General features: G+C 42.8%; 1 long non-coding RNA gene across 24 annotated transcripts in view; it reads right to left on the reverse strand.

Moving 5' to 3' along the window:
* LOC147379297 (uncharacterized) overlaps positions 1-27141 on the reverse strand; it is a 119825-nt gene that overhangs the window by 19174 nt on the left and 73510 nt on the right. For 13 of the 24 annotated variants that reach the window (XR_015159799.1, XR_015159856.1, XR_015159869.1 and 10 more), the window contains one exon: positions 16076-17426. The exons of 1 other annotated variant lie outside the window; for it this stretch is intronic. This is a non-coding gene — a long non-coding RNA (uncharacterized LOC147379297). Of the gene's footprint in view, positions 1-6481; positions 6905-8413; positions 8491-16075; positions 17427-22729; positions 22979-27141 lie in introns of those variants that run through there. 10 more of the 24 variants (XR_015159806.1, XR_015159893.1, XR_015159997.1 and 7 more) reach the window with 3 other exon arrangements.

A 27141-nucleotide genomic window follows, 5' to 3' on the forward strand; every position in this document is an offset into this window, starting at 1 on the left:
CTGTATAGAATTCACTTAATGGAATTGCCCATGTTAATAACTTGAAACAATGAACCAAATGATCCTGACATGATACACACTATCAAGTAACTCAAAAAATTATAGGTTTTTAGGTTGGTGATACACTTTTTAATCCAGAGTTGAAGGTGCTTGAATGCAGAATATTTGAGATTTAAAGGGAAAAAATTCTTTTCCACTAGCTCCATTATTATTTTTATACTAAAATAATGCTAAAGTCAAAGGCAGAAGCAATCGACCATGAAGCTAATGCAACTTAAACTTCAGGACCCTTCCATGCATGGCTTCTTCCAAGGCCCTGGAAGGGTATAAACCATATGTTCTCATGTTCATGTATTTTTGTAAGATTTGTAAAATACTTCTGCATGTTTTTTTTTTTTAATAAGATGCCCAAGATGTCTGGAAGTAAGCATAAAAGCAGCACTGCTGTATTAATAGCTGATACTGCTAAGAAGCAACAATCTATAATGACGGAAACTAAAGTGAAAATAATGGAGAGAGCAAAAGGAAAGATGGAATCGGAGGCCCAGAGAAAAGATGGAGAGAGACAAGAGGAAGAAGTAGTAACTGAAGAACCAAACAGATTCACGAAGCAGAACATGGCAGAACATGGCAAGGGGGTTTTCTTTGAGGAGGCACTGTCAGTTCTTGAGGCAGGGAACTTGAACACAGAGTGGTTCACAACGGCCCCAGCAGCCACTCAGAATGTAGTCAGTGCTACCACGTCCTCCACGGCAAGAAAAAAAGAGCTACTCGCCAGACACCACTGGATCGTCTTTTTCCAGAGGGTGGTGGTGGTTTTTTGTTGTTCAGTCACTAAGCCATGTCCGACTCTTTGTGACACCATGGACTGCAGCACGCCAGGCTTCCCTGTCCTTCACCATCTCCCAGAGCTTGCTCAAACTCATGTCCATTGAGTTGGTGATGTTATCTAACCATCTCATCCTCTGCTGCCCTCTTCTCCTTTTGCCTTCAATCTTTCCCATCATCAGAGTCTTTTCCAGTTAGTAGGTCTTCACATCAGGTGGCCAAAGTATTGGAGCTTCAGCTTCAGCCTCAGTCTTTCCAATGAATATGCAAAGTTGATTTCCTTTAGGATTGACTTGTTTGATCTCCCTGTAGTCCAAGGGATTCTCAAAATTGTTCTCCAGCACCACAGTTCTTCCAGGGGGTGGGTAGATTTGAATCCAGCAAGGAACCAGAACCTGTGCCATCAGTGTCAGGCATGAGTGAAATTGCAGCTTGCCCTCTGTCTCCTATTGCTGATGATCCTTCAGTTCGACCATCTCTACCTCCTCTCCCTCCTTTTGTCAGTAACTCTTCTAGCCTGTTCACCTGATGCCAGCCCTTGTATGCAAGCTGTTGTATTGTACTACTGCACTTTTCAAGATACTGCACTGTAAAATTGAAAATGTTTTCCTTATTTTTTGTTTGTTTGTTTTTATGTAGTATTTGTGTGAAAAGTATTATCAACCTATTACAATACAGTACTATATAGACAATCATGTCAGGTAGCTAGGCTAATTTTGTTGGACTTATGAAAGTGCTTTCATAATGGAACTTATTCATATGTAGGGGACTTACTGTATGTAATACTAAAGAGGTTAATTAACCAAGAAGCTATAACAATTCTAAATATGTATGAACTTAACACAGAACTTCAAAATACATGAAGTAAAACTGAGAAAACTGAAATGAAATATAGACAAATCCACAGTTATGTTGGAATCTTCAACATTTCTATCTCAGTAAGTAATCAACAGAACAAGTAGACTGAAAATCAGAAAGAATATAGAGGCACAAAAACCTGTTCATAAATATTCTTGGTAGCATTATTCATGATGCCCCAAAGTGGAGACAACCAAAAGCCACCAACTAAAAAATGGGTAAGCAAAATGTAACACACTTACTTGATAAAACCACCATACATATTGAATTGGTTAATACTGAACCATTACATCTAAAGGAAGCACCATGTTAGGTTATGAGTCTCTTGTCATAGCAATTTTGTCAACTGATCAATGCAGCATATATTTTAATGTTTGCCTTCATTTTTTAAATACCTAATTTATGTTATTTTTGGTTGCGCTGGGTCTTCATTGCCGCACACAGCCTTTCTCTAGTTGCATTACTCGTAAAGCAGGAGTAAAGCACCTGAGCCCTACTCGTGGTGCTTAGGCCTCTTACTGCAGTGGCCTCTCCCACTGCAGAGCACGGGCTTCAGCACAAGCTTCAGCAGTTGCAGTACACAGGCTCAGTAGTTGTGGTTTGTGGGCTCAGTTACTCCATGGCACGTGGAATTTTCCAAGACCACAGGGTGAACCCATGTCCCCTACACTGGCAGGCGAATTCCCATCCACCGTATTACCCAGGAAGTCCCTATGTTTGTCTTCATTTAAAGACAATCTCTTTATTTAAAGACACCTGCTTCATTAACACTGAACTCACAACCAATAGCACTATGATTTATGTCTGAATGACGCTTACTTAACACATGCATTTTCTCTGTAACACATTATAAGCTTCCTATGACTTAGGTACACTTGAGAGGACTTCAGCACTATTGTTGATACTTAGTCACTCATTCGTGTCCAACTCTTTGTGACCCCATGGACTGTAGTCCACCAGGCTCCTCTGTCCGTGGGGATTCTCCAGACAAGAATACTGGAATGGGTTGCCATGACCCCCTCCAGGGGATCTTCCAGGGACAGAACGCAAGTCTCCTGAATTGCAGGCAGACTCTACCACATGCGCCACCAGGGAAGTCCAAGAATACTGGAGTGGGTAGCCTATCCCTTCTTCAAAGGATCTTCCCAACCCAAGAATTGAACTGGTGAATTCTACCAAACTTTAAAGAAAAAAATAAGACCAATTTTACACAACGTATCCCAGAAAATAGGAGTGGACACTTTTTAATTCATTTTATAAGGCCAATATTACCTTAATACTAAAACCAGACAAAGACATTATAAGAAAAGAAAACTACAGACTGATGTCCTACAGACCAGTTTCCCTAGACACAAACATCTTCAGCAGAATGCTAGCAAATGAAATCCAAGATATAAAAAGATAATACATCATGACCAAATGAGGCTGAAAAGGACTAAAGATCTATATGCTAATTATTCAGAGACAAAAGCTAGGATTTTCAAAAGGAAACTTGACTGAGAAATAAGAGGAAAGCACCTGAAGACCAAAAAGGGAAGATACAAGAGCACAGAAACAGGTGAGCTTCCCAAGCACAGACTTTGCGTCCTAAGATAACTTAAAGACGAGTCACAGACTGGTATCACAGACACAGCCACCTGGTTACACAGGTCCCTTATTCCTTTTCTGTCCCACTTTGGTCTTTCTTAGAGGCCCTGTCAAGTTGCTCAGGCTAATTCCAAGGTAGGCTCCTGATAGCGTTACTACTTCAGTTTGCCAGTTGCATTTTTATGGACCCCTGAGGGGGAATTTTGTTCTATGCTATTTTCTGCAGCTAGAATGGCCTAAGTTATCAATTGTTTACTCTTTTGGTTAGTAAATCCTTGTCCAGTGGCCATTTCCTGTCTTCACATAATTCTACCTTGGTAGGGATATTCCATGCAATATTTGGGGCTTACATTTTTTATTTGAACTTCAAATTTAACTAGGCATCCTGTATTTTAACTTGCTAAATGCGGCTAGCCTTACCTCAGGCCACTTCTCCTAGGATTCCACCTATTTTTTGTCCGAGGTAACCCCTGAGAATATGTTTTCCACGAATCTTATCACTTATAGTTTAGAGTGACAATATGTTTATATATCCAGGAACAAAAACAGGCTCCTGTCCAACAACCTGGAAGAGGAATATTGTCCCTTCAAGATTCAGGCTGCCATGGGAAGAATACTGTTCTTTGCATGTTTAGAGAGAAATAAAAATTAAATTCTCACCTTAGACTAGTAGCAATAAGTTAAAGATATGACCAATCCAAAGATTGATTTGCTTCTTTTTCAACAACTCCTTTCACATACCATTTGTTAGAAAGATCTTATATGATCTGACTTTTTGCTAAGTGTGTCTGAGTCTTGCTTGAAGGCAATTTCATACCAAGAAAAACAGTGAATTGTGGCATCTGGTACAAGGACTAGGAATTCTTTATGCCTGATTAGTGCTCTAAAATGTCTTATTCATGAATAAGCCAATATTTTAAACTTCAAGCACAATCAACTTCATTATTTGAAATCTGAGATATCTTACATTTGCTATGTACTTGAGCATTTTAAAAATTCTTGGTGTTGAAAATGAGACAGTTAAACTAAATGACATGACTAGGACTATATGTTGATTATTACTGCATGCTTGAGTCAGAAACTCTTGCTTCTGCAATAGGTGATGAGAAATCTACCTCTCCATAACTATCTATCAATTCTCTTCTGATTCTCCATTTCTCTCAATATCCTACAAACCCTAAATAAAAAATGTCTGTTACTTAAATATTTAGAAACTGGATAGAAGTATTCATCCACAGATTAATTCGTCCCAAAAGCTATATTCCATAGACTAAAACCACATGGATGAGTCATGCCTATACATGTAAATATACTTCTTGTGTATCAAATTGTTGTTGTTTAGTTGCTAAGTTGTGTCCGACTCTTGCAACCCCATGGACTGTAGCCAGCCAGGCTCCTCTGTCCATGAGATTTCCCAGGCAAGAATACTGGAGTGGGTTGTCATTTCCTTCTCCAGGGGATCTTCCCAACCCAGGGATCGAACCCACAAACTCCTGCTTGGCAGGTGAATTCTTTACCACTGAGCCACCTGGGAAGCCCTGTGTATTAAATACACACGTATATATCCTGTTGAGTTACACATAGTAGACCTACATTGCTAAGCTGCTGCTAAGTCACTTTAGTCGTGTCCGACTCTGTGCGACCCAATAGATGGCAGCCCACCAGGCTCTGCTATCCCTGGGATTCTCCAGGCAAGAACACTGGAGTGGGTTGCCATTTCCTTCTCCAATGCATGAAAGTGAAAAGTAAAAGTGAAGTCACTGAGTCGTGTCTGACCTACATTACATACTCCTAAATGAGTACACATGGTTGGATGAACAGATCATTGTTTCACACATTCCATTTCCTTTGCCTGTTTCCATCAGTGAGACACAGACCTCAGATTCAGATTCCTGTAGCAGAGAAAGGCTTTGGGCTCTCAAAAGTACATAGAAAAAGAAACCTAGAGAATGAGTCTTCCCTTCAACTCATTGCTTCCCCAAAGATTCACAGGTTAGGGAGAGAGCAAAAGAAAGACAACTGGAGAGGAGGGTAGGGGAGGTTAGCTAAACTCTAGAGTGATCTGAGAGGAGGTAACCAGGGGTTGCCCTCTCCTCCAGACTGAGGCCTTAGGCAAAAGGTGATGAAAAGGGTGAAAGAAATCCAGATAAGATCAGAGGCTCTGAGGACGGTGAGCATCTATATTCTCTTGCCCCTCCAAACCACTAGAAAACTGGGAAGGCAGCCAGAACCAGCGTCCCCTGGAACACCTTGTGTGTGCTGGAGCGCTGGGTTCCTGGCCCCAGGCGGCCACACAGCTGTGCCCTGATCTCTGACACAGCCAAACCCTGGAAGCCTTGCAGTCTCCCTGTATGAACAATGGAACATCAGACAGGAATGAGGACATTTCATCCACTGGATGGATATCCATCACTGGATGGACAATAACCCAGACCAGATGCACCCTCCCACCCCATGCCAGGGCCCACAGCAACTTAGACAGGAGGGTGAGCCCTCAGTGAGATTATTTTCACAGAAGACATACTAAGTTTGGTTTTAAAGAGATTAAACAAAGTTACATATTTTATGCCACTAAGTTTGTGGCCAGCAATACATTTCCATTATAGATAGATATGGAATGTAATATTTTATATATTTAAATTATATGCATTCTCTGTTTTGGGTTTCGAAGTTTGGAAATTTGCTAAGGAAACAATTAAGAGAGTGGAGTTTTCTATTTATGATGGAGCCTTGAGAGACTTAGCAGAAAATTATCTTAGTGGTTAAAATAAGGAAAACAAAAAGAAGTGTATGTGTGCATGTGTGTGTGTGTGAGTGTGGTGTAGATAAATAGATAAACAGATAGACAGAAATACTGAGCTACTACCTCTCTGCCTAGAGCAGTTATTTTAATGATGAGGAAAAGCTAGATCACTGCTAAAGCTTTTGTATGAACCTGTAAAACATGTCTCCTGGGTTTTCCAGTCCACTTTGCCAGCCTCAGCTCAGCACTTAATCTTGTGGCCTGTTGTACTTTCCCAGTAGACAGGCAGAATTCCAGCTGTAACTCCAGTGTTGGGTCACACTTTCTGAAACAATCAGATAGTGGGAAATGCATGGGCTTAGTCTGGCCCAGCAAGGCTTTTCATCTATTAACAACAAAGCACACATAAATCAAAAAACACCTTTTGTGAAAGTTTTGAGACAAAACACAGATCTTAGGCTTCCATTTTCAGGAAGAAGGAAATGATTACATTTATTTATTAAAGAATGGGAGAAAAAAGAATGTTTCTTGTTTCTCTTCATCAATCACTTCAACCAAAAAAGAGATAGATTGGTGAATATCGACTCGGCAGAGATTTTAAATATGAGGGGGCAAAATGGTAGACTGGTGAAAGCAAGGACCCTGGCGTCAGATGCCATGGATTCAAATCTCAGTCTGGCTTCTGTACCCCAGTGCCCCTCCTTGTAAAGTGAGGTTCATAAGGGTACTTGCCTCATGCGACTGTTGTGAGGATTAAATGAGTCCTCTGTCTAGAACCTAGATTAGTAAACAATATGTGTGTTGCTTGTTATTATTTATTTTTAAAAGTTAACATGCCAGGATCACCAGCTTATTCTTCATCATGTAGGCAGAATTGGAGGGAACAATCTGGAAATCAATATAAGGGGTTCAGGTTAGGCATAAGAAAGAACATGGAAAGCTTTTGTTGTCTTAAAAAGTTCTGGAGTAGTACACCACAGAAGTTACAAGGGTTTGAAAAATAGCTGCCTTTTAAGCAGGGTAGTCAATTACTCACTTGATCAGGATAAATTTGGTATATCTGTTATCCTAGAGGTACCTCAGATGAGCAGCAACCTTCTTAATCTGAATAGCTTAGAATTTCATTTAATTGTCTCTTCTGACTTTATTTACTTATTTTTGGCTGTACTGTGCAGCTTGAGGAATCTTAGTCCCCTGGCCAGGGATTCAACCCTAGCAGCGAAATTGCTGAGTCCTAACTGCTGGATGCCAGGGAATTCCCTTTACTAACTTTAAATTAGCACTGTTACTGGTAATAATGGTGAATGGTTTGCCATTTCCTAAAGGTACATTTGCCCTGATAGTGGACTAACTGCATATTAAGTCCCTAGAGAAGAGACTGCTACTAGAATACTGTTAAAGTCTTCATATTCCAGATGATGAAGATTTACAAAGAGCATGGCAACACTCATGCGGCCATTCAGCATGATTTTCCATGGGAGGTAACACTATTGAACAAAATAGAATGTGTCTTAAAATTTCCCTAAACCCAGTTGTGTGTCTTCATACATGCTCCCCAGTTGTTTGAAAAAATGTCAAGAAGACACAGCGCAGAACAATTCAAATAAAAACAATTAAAAGCTAGCTTCTTGGGACTGTCTGTGAGCTGCTAGTGGTTTTCCAAAAACAAAACCAGGAACTGAAAAGAATCTGTGGTCAGTTAATCTTTTGGCCACAACTAACTCAAAGGATGCTTTGAGATCTGGGGATAAAGCATTCCGCACCTTGGCGCCTGGTTGGTTTTATGGTAACTCTTTCCTCAAGGTCAACATACTGATGAACAAACAAAACCAGGCAGTTTGCAAGAGTTATAATGGATCCCAGTGTTGTCATCATAGAAAAAGTAACACAACATCCGATCTATATTGTATGCAGATCACAGAGTTGAAAGGACCATATCAAGGCCCACCCCTTAACCCCATTTTATAGATGGCAAAACTGAGACTCTGAGAGTTCAAGCGCACATACAAGATGTAACTGCTTGCTGGCGGCAGAGCTGAGATAGGAAATCAGAAGCCCTGCCTAGTCCTCCAACTTCATTTCACACTACTCTCCTCTTCCCTCCTTATGCTCTAGGTAAATTCGTCCCCATCCTCTTCTGCCAGGCCAGGGTTGATCCCACTTCTGGCCTTGTACTTGCCACTTCCTCTGTCTTTTCCCCCACACACTCCTGTGTCTCCTCTTTCTGTCAGGTGTCACCTCAACTATAATTCCCTAATTATTCCCTGGTAACCCACCAGTCACTGTCTATTTATTGTATCACTGTTTAATATCTGAAATTATCTTCTTTATTCATGATTTCTTTTTCTGTTATCTCCTGCCATTCTCAGGTAACCCCTGGGAGAACTGGGACCTTACCTGTCTTGTTCCTTGCTGCATTTCCTGCTTCTAGAATGGGGTCTGGTACAGTGTAGGTGCCCAGGGAACAGTGTTGACTGCCACGAAGGAAGAAAAAAACTTTTTGAGAGTCACTCTGGGACTTTCCTCGTGGTTCAGTGAATAAGAATCCACTTGTCAATGCAGGGGACATGGGTTCACTCCCTGGTCTGGGAAGATTCCATATGCCACGGGGCAACTAAGTCCATGCGCTACAACTACTGAGCTCGAGCACCTAGAGCCATGCTCCACAATGAGAGAAGCCACCACAAGGAGAAGTCCATGCACCACAACAAAGAGTAGCCCCCACTCGCCACAACTAGAAAAAACCTGAGCACAGCAGTGAAGACCCAGCACAGCCAAAGATAAATAAATAGAAGTGAATGAAAAACAAAAGTGACTGTTTATCTGAATCTTCTGGTTACATTACACTGCAACTTTTATTCCTGTAGCATTAATAATAGCTATTATTTAGTAAGGTTAGATGGCATCACCAACTCAATGGACATGAATCTGAGCCAACTCCAGGAGATAGTGATGGGCAGGAAAGCCTGGCGTGCTGCAATCCATGGGGTCATAAAGAGTTGAACACGACTTAGTGGCTGAACATTTACGAATGATGTGGTATATTTTCAAATGTTCTGTTAGGCCTTTTTCAAATTTTATTTCATTTAATTTTTGCAGCAACCCTAGGTAGTAATGGTTTAACTGTCCTGCTTTACTGATGCAAAAGCTGAGGCTCAGAGAATTTAAGGGGCTCAAACAAGTGGCATAGTAGCATTCAAATCCATGCTTGTCTGACCAAAAAGTAATCAAACCTAGAGTAAGCATACTTACAACATGCTTTATTTATCATATCTGTTCCCAAGTGTTCAATATCAGAACCATACCACTAAATACAATTACAGAACACTTAGCAGATTGTGAAAGCTCAGAACAGGTAACTCCACATTAACAGTGAATCAGTCAGTTGAAAGTACAGAGATGTTTTTAACTGCATTGATCTTTGAATGCCCAAGTAAGCTTTGCCATTCTCATCTGTTTAGGTTTTACTGCGTTTGTTCTGTCTGCCAGGACTCATGAGAGGAAAGGAGAAATCACTGCTGTGAGGAGAGAGCTGCTGACTCAGGACTGATGGACCACGAGGGGCTGATGCCAAGTTTTGGGTTCAGCCCTGCAATTGTGCAGGCGGCCTCGACTTGTGGGAAATGGCCTTGAGACTGATCCAATCAGGCTATGAATCAGAATCTTAAGAAGAACTGAAAACAAGACCTACAACCTTAGTCTTGTTCTGTGTTCTACCTGCTAACTACTGACTGCCCTCAGCTCCCCAAGCTGTGAATATGAAAAGCTGTGCAAATGTTGACTGCCAGATAGGTTGAGGGATAATTTGGTGTCATTTTGGGTTGGCAGGCTTTTGGGGACTCTTTTCAAGGCTAGTATAGCTTTTCTGCCTTGATTTATACCCTGGCCATTCTTGGACAAGGGAGATGGGACTCGGAGGAGGGTCAGTTGTTCATTCCAAGATCAGGGCTGTTGAGTGGCAGCACCGGGTGTCAGCTGCCTCTGATCCTGGCCATGGGCATGGGCATCAGGCACATTCATGAGCACCCTCCGTGGGCAGGAACGTCCCCCACAGGCTCTCTCCCTTATGCCCACTTTTTCCTCCCCCTTCACAGTGCTACCACCATCCCCTTCTGCTAGATTGTCTTCTGAAGTACACTGTGCTAAGTGTCTCTTCCCCAGCCTAGAGTTCTATTGCTAGAGGCACTTCCAGGACTGGAGCTTCAGAAAGGGTAGTGTCCACCATGGTTTTTTTTTAATTGTATACTCTTATAGAATTTTAAAGGTTACTTTCCACTGATAGTTTTTTCAAAATGTTGGCTCTGTTCCCCATGTGTACTATCCGTCCTTGACTCTATCTTATAGCCAGCAGTCTCCACCTCCCACTCTCTCACCCTGATAGTCCCCCTACCACCACCACTGGCTACCGCTAGCTTGTTCCCTATATCTGTGAGTCTACTTCTTTTTTTACTATATTCACTAGTTGGTTATATTTTTTAGATGCCACATATAAGTGATATCATACAGTATTTATATTTCTCTATCTGACTTATTTCACATAGCATAATGTCCTCCAAGTCTATTCATGTTGCTGCCAATGGCAAAATTTCATTCTTTGTTATGTTTGAGTAGTATTCTAGTATATATACTACATCTTTTTTTTTTTATCATTCATCTGTTGATGCACATTTAGATTGTTTCTATGTCTTGGCAATTGCAAATAGTGCTGCTATGAACACTGGGGTGCATGTATCAGTTGCACTAATGGTTTGGGGTTTTTTTCCCAGTCATATTGTAGTTCTATTTTCATTTCTTTGAGAAACTTCATACTGTGTTACACAGTAGCTGCATCAATTTACATTCTTATCAACAGTGTACAAGGAGTCCCTTATCTCTTAAAAAAAAACAACTAAGAGGCTGCTTGCAATATTTTATCTCTTTTTCCATATTTTATTCACTTATGTATTTATCTGTTTTTGGCCTCACCATGCAGTTTGTGGGATCTTAGCTCCAGACCAGGGATTGAACTCTCACCTTTAGCTATGAAAGCCCAGAGTCCTAACCACTGGACAACCAGAGAATTACTCTCCTTTTCTCACTGTATTTGTTTTTATCCAAATATTCCTTTCAGAAAATCCCTGCATTGCTGGTCACTTATACTAATTCCCTTCTCCAGAGGATCTTCCCAACCCAGGGATTGAACCTAGGTCTCTCACATTGCTGGTGGATTCTCTACCAGCTGAGCCACAAGGGAAGCCCTACAGTCCATGGAATTCTCCAGGCCATAATACTGGAGTGGGGAGTTGTTTCCTTCTCCAGGGGATCTTCCCAACCCAAAGATCAAACCCAGGTCTCCCACATTGCAGGTGGATTCTTTACCAGCTGAGCCACAAAGGAGCCCTATACTAACACAGGTGTGTACAAAACATATCCAAGGACTCAATGCAAAGGAAGAAAAATTAATTTTTATGCTCTTCTGAAGTCTCAAACATCTTTTGTGCAAAGCAGAACTGTGGAGCAGATCACACCCCAGCCTTATACTCTGTGGTGCTGGGCACCACAGAGCAATGAGATGCACTGAAAAGTATAAAACTGGATTTTTAAATATGTTAATGATAAGAGGAATGAATGCTACTTGTACATTAAACATTAAAAGAGAAGGGTGAAATATTTTTCTTCAGCAGTTTTAGGATGAAAATATGGGAGAAGAGAGTAGCGTGTGAAATTTTAATGAAATGTGGCTTTTAGGAGAAAAAACAAAGACAGCTGGAAGGAAAGCAGGATTTTCTGAATGAGGATGGAGGTTTATCTAAAAGGAGTGGTTTTAGGAGGCCAATTTAGGGAATTTCACCCACCAGAATCCTGGGGTACTGCTGTGCCTGGGGAGGCTATCTATGCATCAAAGTCAAGGAGTGGAAGTGGGGCTCCAGTAGGAAAGGACTCATCTGTGCTGACCAGGATCTTCCAGTGACAGAGCCGAGGAGGACAGGCAGATTTTCAGGTAGATACACAGAGCACCTGCATCTTGGGTGACGGATCAGTCATGCGACTCATGGAAGAAGCACAAACACAGTTGTTCTCAAGGTTTAGGTAAGCTGTTTACTAAGGATCAGAGGAATGCTCAGCTGTGGGCTTGTCAGGCTGAGCCCTGGTGTGGCTTGGAATGAAGTCTGGGTGAGGTGGGTGCCCAGACCAGGGTGCACCACACGTGGATAGGCAGCGGGCCCCAAGGGGACACGCAGAGGTTCATGAATCCGGATGCCTACAAAGAAGGAAGCGCGCTCCCATGAGCCTCTGAGAAATTTGAACAGGAAAACAGGTCTGTGCCCTGCCTTCAGGGGCTTATTCTCATCTTCTCCTGGTTAGCGCTCATATCTGCATGGGCTGCCTCAGTTCAGTCAGTTCAATGCTCAGTCCGACTCTGCAACCCATGGACTGTAGGATGCCAGGCCTCCCTGTCCATCACCAACTCCAGGAGTTTACTCAAACTCATGTCCATTGAGTCGGTGATGCCATCCAACCATCTCATCCTCTCATCTCATCATCTCATCCCTTCTCCTCCCACTTTCAATCTTTCTCATCATCAGGGTCTTTTCAAATAAGTTGGTTCTTTGCATCAGGTGGCCAAAGTATTGGAGTTTCAGCTTCAACATCAGTCCTTCCAATGAATATTCAGGACTGATTTCCTTTAGGATGGACTGGTTGGATCTCCTTGCAGTCCAAGGGACTCTCAAGAGTCTTCTCCAACACCACAGTTCAAAAGCATCAATTCTTTGGTGCTCAGCTTTCTTTATAGTCCACCTCTTACATTCATACATGACCACAGGAAAAACCATGGCAGAGAAATGAAAACAGCTGACTTGCTGAAGAAGCCCTCAGTAGACGAGCAAATATCATGCTTGTCACCAGTGTTTCTTTTCATTAAGGGGCTAGAGTTGGAAGCAAGGCAGCTAACTGGAAGGGACCCAAAAGAGGATGGTCTGGAACAGACTGGGATGGTTTATTTTTATGCTAAGCTATTAGAGTAACTGAGGAGGTGGGCCCATCCCTCACCTTACCACCGCTTCTCACCGTACTGCAGATGGCTGGATCTGAAGTTAGGTTACAGGGGAAAGCTCTTTAGAAGTAATAGGAGGGAGCTAGACAGATGGTCACCTCAAAATTAAGCTTCGGTCCAATGGGGCAAGCAATTGCAGAACTTGTCTGGGATCAGTGACCCAAGTTGTGTTCAGAAGAGATATTTAGAAGCCTAGGGTGTCTGCCAGGAGGGGCTCCACGTAGAAGGTTATAGCAAGGCAAAGGATAAGAGTTTAGAATTTTAGTCAGAATAACACTTATGACTATGCTTGTCATATTTAGCAGGGAGATGGTCTCACTGTGGGGAAAGAACTGGGTTTACCTGTGGTTTGGGTGGCATTATTTCTGGGGCATGTAGACCGATCTGAGACAGTACAAGGTAAGATGCTTGCCAGGGCTTCTCAGAAAGAAACATTTTCTTTTCTATTTGTAAGATATTTTATTCTTGGGCAGTGGAATGTGAATATGTGAGTCCTACAGTTGCTGTAGCCATGGGATGAAGGGTATAGGACCAGGTGGGCTGCAGCTCATGTCATGTGGAGCCCATGTTATGACAAGGCAGAGTTGACTTTAGTGGCATTGTGTGAGCTGCTGGATCAAACCTGACCTGAAACATCATTACTACTGAACAAATAATTTATATTATTATTACTTTAGACAATTTGAATGGGGTTTTCTGTTTTTATTTTTCAACATAGTTTTAATTCATGCATTGCGTGTGTGCATGATAAGTCACTTCAGTCGTGTCCAACGCTTTGCAACCCTAGGGACTGTAGCCCTCCAGGCTCCTCTGTCCATGGGATTCTCCAAGAATACTGGGATGGCTTGCCATTTCTTCCTCCAATCTTACCAACCCAGGGATTGAACCTGCATCTCTTATGCCTCCTGCATTGGCAGGCGGGTTCTTTACTAGTAGCACCACCTGGGAATTCATGTCTTAGGGAGGGGCAAAAGGAACAGATCTGACAGGAGGAGTTATGATCAGCTACAAAGACCTCTCATTTCAGGAATCAGGTCTTTTAGAAAAGAAACCCTAATGGTTTCTCTCAGGATGGTGAAAAAGGGAAAGTGTTAGTTGCTCCGTGGCGTCCAACTCTTTGTGACCCCATGGACTATAGCCCACCAGGCTCTTCTGTCCATGGAATTCTCCAGGCAAGAATACTGGAGTATGCTGCCATGCCCTCCTCCAGGGATCTTCCTGACCCAGGGATCAGACCCAGGTCTCCTGCATTGCAGGCAGATTCTTAACCATCTGAGCCACCAAGAAAGCCCAAAGGATGATGGTTTTGAATATTACTTGAGAGCAGTCTCCAGGGATGAGGACTTCTCTTTGGAAGCAGCTGCTCATACTAAAAACTGAACACAAGCTGCACGAGGCCAGAAATGACGTCCGGAAGGCGAATGGTGACAGTGCCGTCACTTTGTGTTTGATGTGTTTTTTAAGCTTTCCCAAAAGGGTAGGAGGTAGGTCAGAATGTCTTGTACTCTGCTAAACATTGTGTTGAATTCATCTGTGAGGTTGGAGAAAACTCACAAAACTGGCCCTTCCAGATTGTTCCCTAACTTCTGAGAAAGTAAGACAGCCCCCAAATACCACAAGCTGGCTGAGTGTGGGTGGTGCCTGATGGAGGTGCAGAAGTGTTCCTGATAGAAGGCCCCCCAGTGCAATCTTTCCAGAAGAAACGTGCTCCTGGGATGAGGAGACAACCTGCAGCCTAACCTCCAAGTCCTGGGGGAGGGGGAGGCCAGGACCATGCTGAGGCTGTTCTTCCAAAGCACTCTTTGGTTGGGGTTCAAAAATGAGTACTCACTCATCCCAGGGAAAAGTCACCTGCAAAGGAAAGCTGCACAGATAGGCGGTCTCCTCCAGTGCTCTGATGTCACCAGGTGAAGGGAGCTCCCCAGCATCACTAATCCTCTTCCATTGCTTGTATCCCCCATGTTAAATGGCAAATGCTGCCAAGGTAAAGGTATTTACCTGGGAAAAGAATGTCTCTGTGACCTGCCCTGATGTGAAGCCCCACCCCCTTGTAGGACTGACCTGGGGAAGAGCCTAAGAGAGTTCATTTTGGGGCAGAATCAAATGATGGTCATTATTTCTGGGGCGGAAATTGCTCTGTGGAAATGGAAGTCATCTGGGGGCAGCTACAACATGCTGAAGAGTGTTCAGTACCTCCTAATCCTGGAGCCCCTTTACAAAGGCCTTCATTACAATTGTTCACCTCCGCATCAATGGAAAGAGCTATTTTCATTTTTCCAGGAATGGTAGGCAGGGGTCACATCATAAAAGCCTGGAGATGCCACGCTAAGGGAGTCAGATTGGATACTGCAGTGAATTGTTCCAGAAGCGGGGTGACTGGCTTACATATACATTAAGAGTTCCTTCAGGCATCAGGATGAATGGGAGAAAGGTGGGAGGCTCTTACAATAGAGAGAGCTTAGAGGGAACGGATGTTAGGCTGTGACTGCGGGGGATGGAGAAGTGATGGTGGGTTCAAAAGAGAGGAGGAAAGGCTAACTCGTGTTGCTACTTAAATTGAAATGAACATATTGAAAATCAAGGAAGTTGATTTGAGACTAAAATGCTAAACCCAACAAGATTTTGCCTGGGATGGGTGGGAAAAGATTGCAAGTCAGGATGAAATGAAGGCTTAAGCTAAGCAGGAGGGCTGGGGGTGGGGGGTGGGGATCCTAGTTAGGACTAAAGTCCCCACTCACTCTTTGATGTAGAGAACTGAGGTCTGCTCAATACTGTGAAAAGAGCCATGCAGATGCAGTTTCCAGCCTTCTCCTCCATCTCCAAACTCACTGGCACCCTGGCACCCTGGCACCCTGGCAGGAAATACTGCAGCTGCCTTAGCACTAAACATTCTATAAACTGCTGCATGGTTTTTGCAACGAGCATGGTACTCTTCAAAATGAAGATTAGTGACCCTGGCTTCTTGCTTACCTATGCATTAAATATGTATACCCTACTTTACAATCATGACCACGAACATGGAGTAATAGTAATAGCTAGACAGGTCACTTCTTGAAGCCAAGAAAAGAAAAGTGTCTTTTACAAGGTAGGGTGTCAACCACAAAAGAACAACATCATAAAGGAGCGCTCATAGCTAACCTGTGACAGACTGTTTCCAAAAATAGCAGCTGAGACAACCATCGTAACTATGGAAATCCCTGTGGAAAGGAGAATGTCTTTTCTGCCCTCTCGAAGCCTGCCAGGACAGAGAGGCTGTGTCATAGATCAGTGCCACCCAGCACCCAGGGCCGAGGACTGCTGCTAATTGCTGAAGCTTCACTCATTGTTTCCCAGGCGTATCAGTCCTTGGCAGGGCTTGGCAGGTGCCACTCTCCACTGTCTTTGAACCCTCTCTGGTTTCGCTCCGGCCAGTTCATTAGCTGCCAGCCGGCTGTGGCCTTGTGTCCCTGCTGCAGCCACCTGACACCGCTTTGGGCTTTGTTCCCGCCTTACTGGAACTCCGTGACAAAATCAGATCCAAGTCAGCATTATCACGGGGACTGCAGAAGCAGCCTGTTCTCAGGCTTTAAATGTTCCTCCACGTTTGGCTTTTCTGTCTCTGTTCTCATCCTAGCCATCTCCTCGACCTGCTCTCTCTCTAGGGTTCTGACTTCTAACCTGTCCTCTGGAGACCTACCATAAACTGGACTCTCTGTGGGGGCTTTAACAGGCTCAGGGCCTGGTCCCCTAGCCTCAGGGACTAGGCAAATCATCTGAGAGAGAAAGGTGCACTTATAACAATTCTCTGTCCTCTAGTCTCAGAGAAGCCTTCTCCTTGTGCCTGTTTGATATAAGTGCCAATTCAACGGTATGATTCAGGAAAATAAAACACTGCTTCTTGGGGGTCACAGAGAGTCTTCAGTTCAGAGTTTTTGGGAAAAGTGTAGACCAGTGTGGGTAATGTACACATAGCCTGTGTATAGTGTATAGGAAAGGGACAGAATACCTTTCCTGATGGTTGGTCAGATTCATTTTTATGTCATATATATGCTAGCTGTGTGTTTCTTTTTGATTTTCTTATTTCGGGGCAGCTAGAGCCTAGCATTATAAATGGAAGCTCCAGGAAACTAGGTAAATGCAGGTGAGGGATGGAACAGATGTCTAATTTCAGTGTACACCTGAGCAATATGGTGCCAGCAAATCCTATTGATTCTTAGTTTCTCGTACCTTCCCTGCAACACAGGGCAGAAATCAGCAGAAAAGATGAAAAGAACTCCCAAGGGAGCTTCTAGTTCTTCTCTTTTTCTTCATCCACTCATCTCAGCACCTTGAAGAAATTATATTTAAGACCCTGGTGAAAGTTGGCCACGAAGCATTCCACTCAGACCTTCTTTCCTGTAAGAGAGAAGGAAAAAAGAAAAAGAAAAATGCCATTCCAAAGAGCTGAACTCACTATTTTGTTGGAGGCTTCTGAGTTCTGTCTGCCTAAAGAACATTCTGCTAATTAGTCAGACAGCCGGTGAGTTAGGTCTGCTTAGTTTTTAAGGAATAGGCGGTGTACAAAGTGTAAGCATCTCTGACAGTTGGGACTTCTGCTTTCAGTTTGCTGACGCAAACGTTCCTCTTTGGTGTGATCAAAAAGTTCCAGCCCTTCTGTGGTTCTGAGCAGCACCAAGGATTTGAACACAGGCCTGTTGGGGGGATGGACGAGGAAACTTGCTGAGAGAGATCTGGGCCAAACCGTAGGCCTGAGCGGTGAAATATAGACACTGCTGAGGGAATCAGAATTTCTTGGCTCATTCACTCCCATCATTTGGGCTACACTGGCTCTTTGCCCCGGTCACCTTTAACTTTTTCCCTCTGTTCTCATGCGACCTGTCATATACCAGGAAATCACAGCATAGGGCTTTAAAGTCAAAGAGATGTGAGTTCCAAACCTGAGTCTCACTGCCTACTTTGGGTGAAATTTCTAATCTTTATAAGCCTCAGTTTCTTCATCTGTAAAATGGGGATAATAATAGCATACAGGGTTACTGTGAGGATTAACCAAAATAAAGTATAATGAGGAGCTGGCCTATTGCCCTATCCACTGTAGGTGATCAAGAGGTTATTTCCCACCCTGGTCCAGGCTTTGCCACTTAATAGCTGGGAGACTTTTAGCAAGTAATTTAAATGTTTCTGGCCTCGGTCTTCCTTATCTTTAAATCATCCAGAAGGCACAACAAAGGAAACTATAAGCAAGGTGAAAAGACAGCCTTCAGAATGGGAGAAAATAATAGCAAATGAAGCAACGGACAAACAACTAATCTCAAAAATATACAAGCAACTCCTACAGCTCAACTCCAGAAAAATAAATGACCCAAATCAAAAAATGGGCCAAAGAACTAAATACACATTTCTCCAAAGAAGGCATACAGATGGCTAACAAACACATGAAAAGATGCTCAACATCACTCATTATCAGAGAAATGCAAATCAAAACCACTATGAGGTACCATTTCACGCCAGTTAGAATGGCTGCGATCCAAAATTCTACAAGTAATAAATGCTGGAGAGGTTGTGGAGAAAAGGGAACCCTCTTACACTGTTGGTGGGAATGCAAACTAGTACAGCCACTATGGAGAACAGTGTGGAGATTCCTTAAAAAACTGGAAATAGAACTGCCTTATGATCCAGCAATCCCACTGCTGGGCATACACACTGAGGAAACCAGAATTGAAAGAGACACGTGTACCCCAATGTTCATCGCAGCACTGTTTATAATAGCCAGGACATGGAGGCAACCTAGATGTCCATCAGCAGATGAATGGATAAGAAAGCAGTGGTACATATACACAATGGAGTATTACTCAGCCATTAAAAAGAATACATTTGAATCAGTTCTAATGAGGTGGATGAAACTGGAGCCTATTATACAGAGTGAAGTAAGCCAGAAAGAAAAACACCAATACAGTATACTAACGCATATATATGGAATTTAGAAAGATGGTAACAATAATCCTGTATACAAGACAGCAAAAGAGACACTGATGTATAGAACAGTCTTTTGGACTCTGTGGGAGAGGGAGAGGGTGAGATGATTTGGGAGAATGGCATTGAAATATGTATAATATCATATATGAAATGAGTCGCCAGTCCAGGTTCGATGCACGATACTGGATGCTTGGGGCTGGTGCACTGGGACGACCCAGAGGGATGGTATGGGGAGGAAGGAGGGAGGAGGGTTCAGGATGGGGAACACGTGTATGCCTGTGGCGGATTCATTTCGATATATGGCAGAACCAATACAATATTGTAAAGTTTAAAAATAAATTAAAAAAATAAATAAATAAATAAATCATGCAGAAGGCAAACACAACAATCAGCGCTGTGAGACCTGACCAGTGGCTCAGGGGACGACTTCACAGCCATTGCTCTTGTGGGATGGAAGGAGTGTCTGGCTTATGTTTGAGAGGCCATGGGGTGTGTCTCCTCGAGGTGAAACAAGCCTGCAGGCATACTCCTTGCAGGCGGACCTCCAAAAAACAAACACTATATTGCTTTTCCTTTGGAAAGTGCGGTCAACTTTTATGTGTCAACTTTTCTGGGCATCCTGTGGCCCAGACATTATTCGAAGGTGTCTGTGAGGGTGTTTTGGATGAGATTAACATTTGAATGGGTAGAATGATGGATCAATCACCCTGCCCAGTTGTGATGGGCTGCATTCCTTCAGTGAAAAGTCTGAACAGAACTGAAAAACCAGCCCTCAAGGGAGTGAGTAGAAATTCCTCCTGCCCAACTGTCTCTGAGCTGGGACATTGCTCTTTTTCTGCCTTTGAACCTGAGCTGAGACATCGGCTCTTCCTGCGTCCTGATTCCTATGGCCTTCAGACTGGAACTCACTCCATCTGCTCTCCTGGGTCTCCAGCTTGCCGATCTCGGGACTTCTCAGCCTCCATAACTATATGAGCCAATGCTTTACAATAAATCTATCATCTATCTGTCTATATCCATCCACTCATCTATCCACCCACCCTACCCTCTACTGGTTATGTTCTGGAGAACGCTGACCAATACAGAAAGTCTCTCATTTGTCACTCTTTCCTCTCTAATTGCTTTCTGTCTTAATCCAGAGGCTTTTCATCCCAGAATATGAACAGCAGCAAAATCCATCATTTTGCTTTCAGCCCTCAGATGAGTCTTTCTAAAATTCCAATTACCTCCCATCTTTCTGCTGCTCAGAAACTTAATGGTGTCATCACCTGGATAAACTGAAGACCCCCTCAGTCTGATATACAAGACCCTTCTATCTGACCACTTTATCATACTTCCCACCATTCCCCTCACCAACTCCCCACTCATTCACTAACTTCTCAACACTATTTTCCAAAGATCATGTGCATATTTCAACTCAGCCTTGGTCCATGCCCTTCCTCCTGCGGAACATGCTTTTCCCTCTGTTTTTGTTGTTTAGTTGCTGAATTATGTCTGACTCTTTTGCCATCCTGTTGACTCTAGCCTGCCAGGCTTCTCTGTCCACAAGATTTTCCAGACAACAATACTGGAGTGTGTTGCCATTTCCTTCTCCAGGGGATCTTCCTGACTCAGGGATCAAACCCGTGACTCCTAGGATTCCTGTATTGGCAGGTAGATTCTTTACCACTGAGCCACCTGGGAAGCCCAACCTTTCCCTTTAGCCCATCCTAAACATGCCCTTCTTCCCTGGTGGCTTCTTGGGTGGCTCAGACAGTAAAGAATCCATAGACTACAGTCCATGGGGGTCACAAAGAGTCAAACATGACTGATGGATTAGCAAACATACCCTTATTTTTGCCATGAATCTTTTGTAGCCATTGCATCCCATTGGTTTGGGAAGCAAGCAACTAAATTTCTGAGCTCAAGAATAGTTACAATACTTCCCTAGTGATCCAATGGCTAAGACTCTGTGGCCCCAGTACATGGGGCCCAGGTTTGATCCCTGATCAGGGAACTAGATCCCACATGCCACAACTAAGACCCGGTGCACCCAAATAAATAAATAAATAAACTAAGTTAAAAAAAAAAAAGAATGGTTACAATCAATGAAGCAGGGAGGGGAAGCAGGTTTAATGAGGAAATGGTTTGTTAAACCTTGGAGATGTCAAATCTGTGGCAGTAGGCTTTTTTTTTTTTTTGGAGGGGGGTTCTCCTTTCAAAAATCACACTGGATTTCAATGAGAGAAGTGTTGTTTCAGGAGAATGTTTCTTAAAACTTTTTGTCCGATGCACATCTGACTATCTTCTTGTACTCTAATTTTAAAAGTAGAAGTACTAGATTTTTTTTTTTTTTCTAGTTAGAAAAGAGTAAAGAATAAAATAATTAAGTTTAAGCCCAGGGTCTGTCATCCAGGGTGAAGTAAGTGAGAAAGAGAAAAATAAATATATATTAACACATATATGTGGAATCTAGAAAGACGGTACTGATGAACCTATTTTCAGGGCAGGAATAGAGACAGAAATGAAGAGAATGGACTCGCGGACACGGTGTGGTGCGGAAGGAGAGGGTAGGACAAAGTGAGAAGGTAACATTGACATATATATACTACCATATGATAGCTAGCGGGAAGCTGCTATATAACGCAGAGCAGCAGCTCAGTGCTCTGTGATGACCTAGAGCGGTGGGATGGTGGAGGGGACAGAGGGTCAAGAGGGTAGGGATATATGTATACATATGGCTGATTCGTGTTGTTGTACAGCAGAAACTGATACAACATTGTAAAGCAATTATACACTCGTAAAAAAGATATAGAGAAGAAATAATTACTTGTATTTCTAATACTCCAACTACTGCTGATATTTTAATATATATTCCTACCCGTCTTTAAAAGGGCATTTTAAATTTTTTTGAAAAAGGAAATTATGTCATACTTACTCCTTTCATACATTTTTATACGTTATTTTTAACAATGGATTGTAAATATCTGCCACATCAATAAATATAGATCTCAGTAATAATTTTTAGTGATCATTTGAGGGTACACTAAAATATAATATTTAATCAGTCCTGTATTGATGAATGGTGAGCTTATTTCAATTTTTCAGTTTCATAAACAACATCATATATTTCTATTCTCTTAAAAGAATTCCTCAATGTGTGACATTATAATTTGTATAATTGGGTTTGAAAAATTGTATTGATTTTTAGAGACAAAATTTGCAGGTATTCATTGTGAGAACAGAAGAAAATAGAGAGGCAAGCAAAACAAAGATAAAATAACTTATAATTCCACCCCCTAGAGATAAGCTATAGCTAGCACTTCATCCTGGAGTTGACAGAACACTTATAGAAGTGTTCTGATCATTTCTTTCTATTTTCTTGTTTGCCCAAGTGGTTGAAATTGTATCTGGATACTCACTGATGACTTTACATTTTACATGTTGTTACTGTTTCTCTTTTGAGCTTATATATTAGGAGTCTCAGCAAAATCAAGATTAACTCTGACATGATACAAATGTATCTAGAGGGAAAGTCATATCTTTACTGCTTTATGTCTTATCAACTGAATATTTATTTATTTATTTATTTTTAGCTTCAGCCTCCTGCCTTGGAAACTAGATCTGGTGCCACAATGCTGTGTCACTTTCCTGCAGACACGCAGAGTTCAGCACGCTGGGATCATGTGTTAGGAAATTCCCACTCACCCACGTCATCAGTTTTTTGAGGGAACAGTACTTCTCACTGATTATTCCATCTCTTTACTCTTTTTCTTCCATGCTTCTCGATTTCCCCCCTGAGTTCAAAGAGCCTCTCTCCCTCTTCTTTAGATTACAATCTGCATGGCACTGTATCCATCTTATAATAGCTGCTTAAACGAGTTTTGAAGCACATTTTCCACCCAGAATAAGAGTAGGATGATGAGAGAAATAGGGACAGATGATTTTCCTGGCCATTAGGTATTTTTGCGTTCCTGGGACCTTCTCCCCTCCATCTAAAAAAAAAAAAGATTTAAAACCATATTTTGCAATTGCAGGTGACAAATAGGTAGGGCCCAGATCCTTGCAGGAGGGCTGGGGTCCCTGCCCAGGAATTTGCATTTAACCTAAAGGCTATGGGGAGAGTTGTTGGCAAGGATATGAGAATGATCGCAAAGCTGATACAGTAATGGAGGCAAGAAATCAGGAAAGTAGAGCAGATGGAGACAAGTGGGCAGGTTGGAGAGATGGTGAGGAACTTGGACCTGGTGTCCAAGTAGATGCTGGGATGAAGGAAAAAGAATGCAGGGATCATTCCCTGGCTTCTGGAACACTTTGATTTCACTTTCCTCCATGTCTTTGCACTGGCTGCTTGTTGCTTCTGACTGGACCTTTCTCCCCTCTTCATCCCAATTATTCTACTTCCCATTGCCACCTAACTCATGCATCACTTCTCCCTCCAAACGTGCCATAACTGTCAGGATCTAGTAGGAGGGAGACGCCATGTTATCACTGAGCAATTAGAGAGAATTAGTTTCGAAGGCAAACCATTCAATATCACAGTAATCCAAGTCTATGCCCCAACCAGTAACGCTGAAGATGAAGTTGAACGGTTCTATGAAGACCTGTAAGACCTTTTAGAACTAACACCCAAAGAAGATGTCCATTTCATTATAGGGGACTGGAATGCAAAAGTAGGAAGTCAAGAAACACCTGGAGTAACAGGCAAATTTGGCCTTGGAGGACAGATTGAATCAGGGCAAAGGCTAATAGAGTTTTGCCAAGAGAACGCACTGGTCATAGCAAACACCCTCTTCCAACAACACAAGAGAAGACTCTACACACGGACATCACCAGATGGTCAACACCGAAATCAGACTGATTATATTCTTTGCAGCCAAAGATGGAGAAGCTCTATACATTCAACAAAAACAAGACCGGGAGCTGACTGTGGCTCAGATCATGAACTCCTTATTGCCAAATTCAGACTTAAATTGAAGAAAGTAGGGAAAACCACTAGACCATACAGGTATGACCTAAATCAAATCACTTATGATAATACAGTTGAAGTGAGAAATAGATTTAAGGGCCTAGATCTGATAGACAGACTGCCTGATGAACTATGGATGGAGGTCCGTGACATTGTACAGGAGACAGGGATCAAGACCATCCCCATGGAAAAGAAATGCAAAAAAGCAAAATGGCTGTCTGGGGAGGCCTTACAAATAGCTGTGAAAAGAAGAGAAGTGAAAAGCAAAGGAGAAAAGGAAAGATATAAGCATCTGAATGCAGAGTTCCAAAGAATAGCAAGAAGAGATAAGAAAGCCTTCCTCAGCGATCAATGCAAAGAAATAAAGGAAAACAACAGAATGGAAAGACTAGAGATCTCTTCAAGAAAATTAGAGATACCAAGGGAACATTTCATGCAAAGATGGGCTCGATAAAGGACAGAAATGGTATGGACCTAACAGAAGCAGAAGATATTAAGAAGAGGTGGCAAGAATACACAGAAGAACTGTACAAAAAAGATCTTCATGACCCAGATAATCACGATGGTGTGATCACTCACCTAGAGTCAGACATCCTAGAATGTGAAGTCCAGTTAGCCTTAGAAAGCATCACTATGAACAAAGCTAGTGGAGGTGATGGAATTCCAGTGGAGCTATTTCAAATCCTGAAAGATGATGCTGTGAAAGTGCTGCACTCAATATGCCAGCAAATTTGGAAAACTCAGCAGTGGCCACAGGACTGGAAAAGGTCAGTTTTCATTCCAATCCCAAAGAAAGGCAATGCCAAAGAATGCTCAAACTACCACACAATTGTACTCATCTCTCACACTAGTAAAGTAATGCTCAAAATTCTCCAAGCCAGGCTTCAGCAATACATGAACCATGAACTTTCAGATGTTCAAGCTGGATTTAAAAAAGGCAGAGGAACCAGAGATCAAATTGCCAAGATCCACTGGATCATGGAAAAAGCAAGAGAGTTCCAGAAAAACACCTATTTCTGCTTTATTGAGTATGCCAAAGCCTTTGACTGTGTGGATCACAATAAACTGTGGAAAATTCTTCAAGAGATGGGAATACCAGACCACCTGACCTACCTCTTGAGAAACCTATATGCAGGTCAGGAAGCAACAGTTAGAACTGGACATGGAACAACAGACTGGTTCCAAATAGGAAAAGGAGTATGTCAAGGCTGTATATTGTCACCCTGCTTATTTAACTTATATGCAGAGTACATCATAAGAAACGCTGGGCTGGAAGAAGCACAAGCTGGAATCAAGATTGCCGGGAGAAATATCAATAACCTCAGACATGCAGACGATACCACCCTTATGGCAGAAAGTGAAATGGAACTCAAAAGCCTCTTGATGAAAGTGAAAGAGGAAAAAAAAAAAAAGAAAGTGAAAGAGGAGCGTGAAAAAGTTGGCTTAAAGCTCAACATTCAGAAAACGAAGATCATGGCATCTAGTCCCATCACTTCATGGGAAATAGATGGGGAAACAGTGGAAACAGTGTCAGACTTTATTTTTGGGGGCTCCAAAATCACTGCAGATGGTTATTGCAGCCATGAAATTAAAAGACGCTTACTCCTTGGAAGGAAAGTTATGACCAACCTAGATAGCATATTCAAAAGCAGAGACATTACTTTGCCAACAAAGGTCCATCTAGTCAAGGCTATGGTTTTTCTAGTAGTCATGTATGGATGTGAGAGTTGGATTGTGAAGAAAGCTGAGCGCCGAAGAATTGATGCTTTTGAACTGTGGTGTTGGAGAAGACTCTTGAGAGTCCCTTGGACTGCAAGGAGATCCAACCAGTCCATTCTAAAGATCAGCCCTGTGTGTTCTTTGGAAGGAATGATGCTAAAGCTGAAACTCCAGTACTTTGGCCACCTCATGAGAGGAGTTGACTCACTGGAAAAGACTCTGATGCTGGGAGGGACTGGTGGCAGGAGCAAAAGGGGACGACAGAAGGTGAGATGGCTGGATGGCATCACCGACTCGATGGACGTGAGTTTGAGTGAACTCCAGGACTTCACCAACTTCCAGGAGTTGGTGATGGACAGGGAGGCCTGGCATGCTGTGATTCATGGGGTCGCAAAGAGTCGGACACGACTGAGTGACTGAACTGAACTGACTGAGTAAAGGGACTAATTATAAAGGAGTGAGCAGGGTATAAGGAAACCAAAAATTGTTGGAACAGCACCCCATGACTAGTAGTACTGTCACCATCCCGGAGGCTAGAAAGAGCCAGAGAAGGGAAGGTTTCTAGAGCCCCAAGGAAAGAGTTGTGTGTCAAGGGCTACCTGTCAGGAGTAGATACAGACTCAGACTGCAATGATCCTGAGAGGAGGAATCCTAGAGAGAACTAGCACCCCAGACTCTCTCTCCCCCTTTCTGCTCATCTTTTGCTTTGGGTCCTCATTGACCAAATCTAACTGAACACAGCAGGCTTGGGGGCCTCTTGATGCAGTCCCTACCAGCTAGCAGCAGGGCACAGAGCAGGGTGGAGCGTGGACCTGGAAGACACTCTGACCACCCTCAGCCCCAGTCGTGGTCAGCAGCCTCTCCCATTAGATCTACAACACCCTGTGTTCTCCCCACTGCAGCAGTGCTCAGGCGCCCACATCCTGTACCCCCTGCCCCTCACCCCCTAGACTGTGAGCTCCTTGGCAGGGGTATCTGCTATGTCTTAACTATCTTGGTATACCGCCCATGCCTAGCACAGAGTCTAGCACATGGTAAGGGCTCCATAAATATTGAATAAATAAGGATCCACCTGATCAAATGCTAATTTCATGTAGCAAGTAAATTTCTTAATCTATTATCAGCTGATGCCTCAGTATGATTTAGGGCAAGAAAGAACAAGTTCCAGCATTATAAGTTTGAAGTTATTGTCCCCAGAGGACATGCACTTCCTTCTTTTATTCTCTTTTTTTTGGTGGATCAGTGTGTCATCAGTCAACAAGCCGGCAGCAGCTTCCCCCATGGGGGAGGCAGAATTCCTACCCGAAATTAACATGCATCTGTGATTCTTTTTTTGTAACAAAGTTAAGGCAAAGCAACTAAAAGCAATGGCAACATTATTTCATGCAAATAACATAGGATGGATCAAACAGAAGGATGTGTTGGGAAACTGAATGTACCAGGTAAAGGCAGCAGCACAGAGCTCACAGC

Source organism: Bos grunniens, chromosome 1 (genome assembly GCF_055505025.1).
Source record: "Bos grunniens cultivar Pamir isolate PY7600 chromosome 1, Bosgru_T2T1.0, whole genome shotgun sequence".
NCBI lineage: Eukaryota > Metazoa > Chordata > Mammalia > Artiodactyla > Bovidae > Bos > Bos grunniens.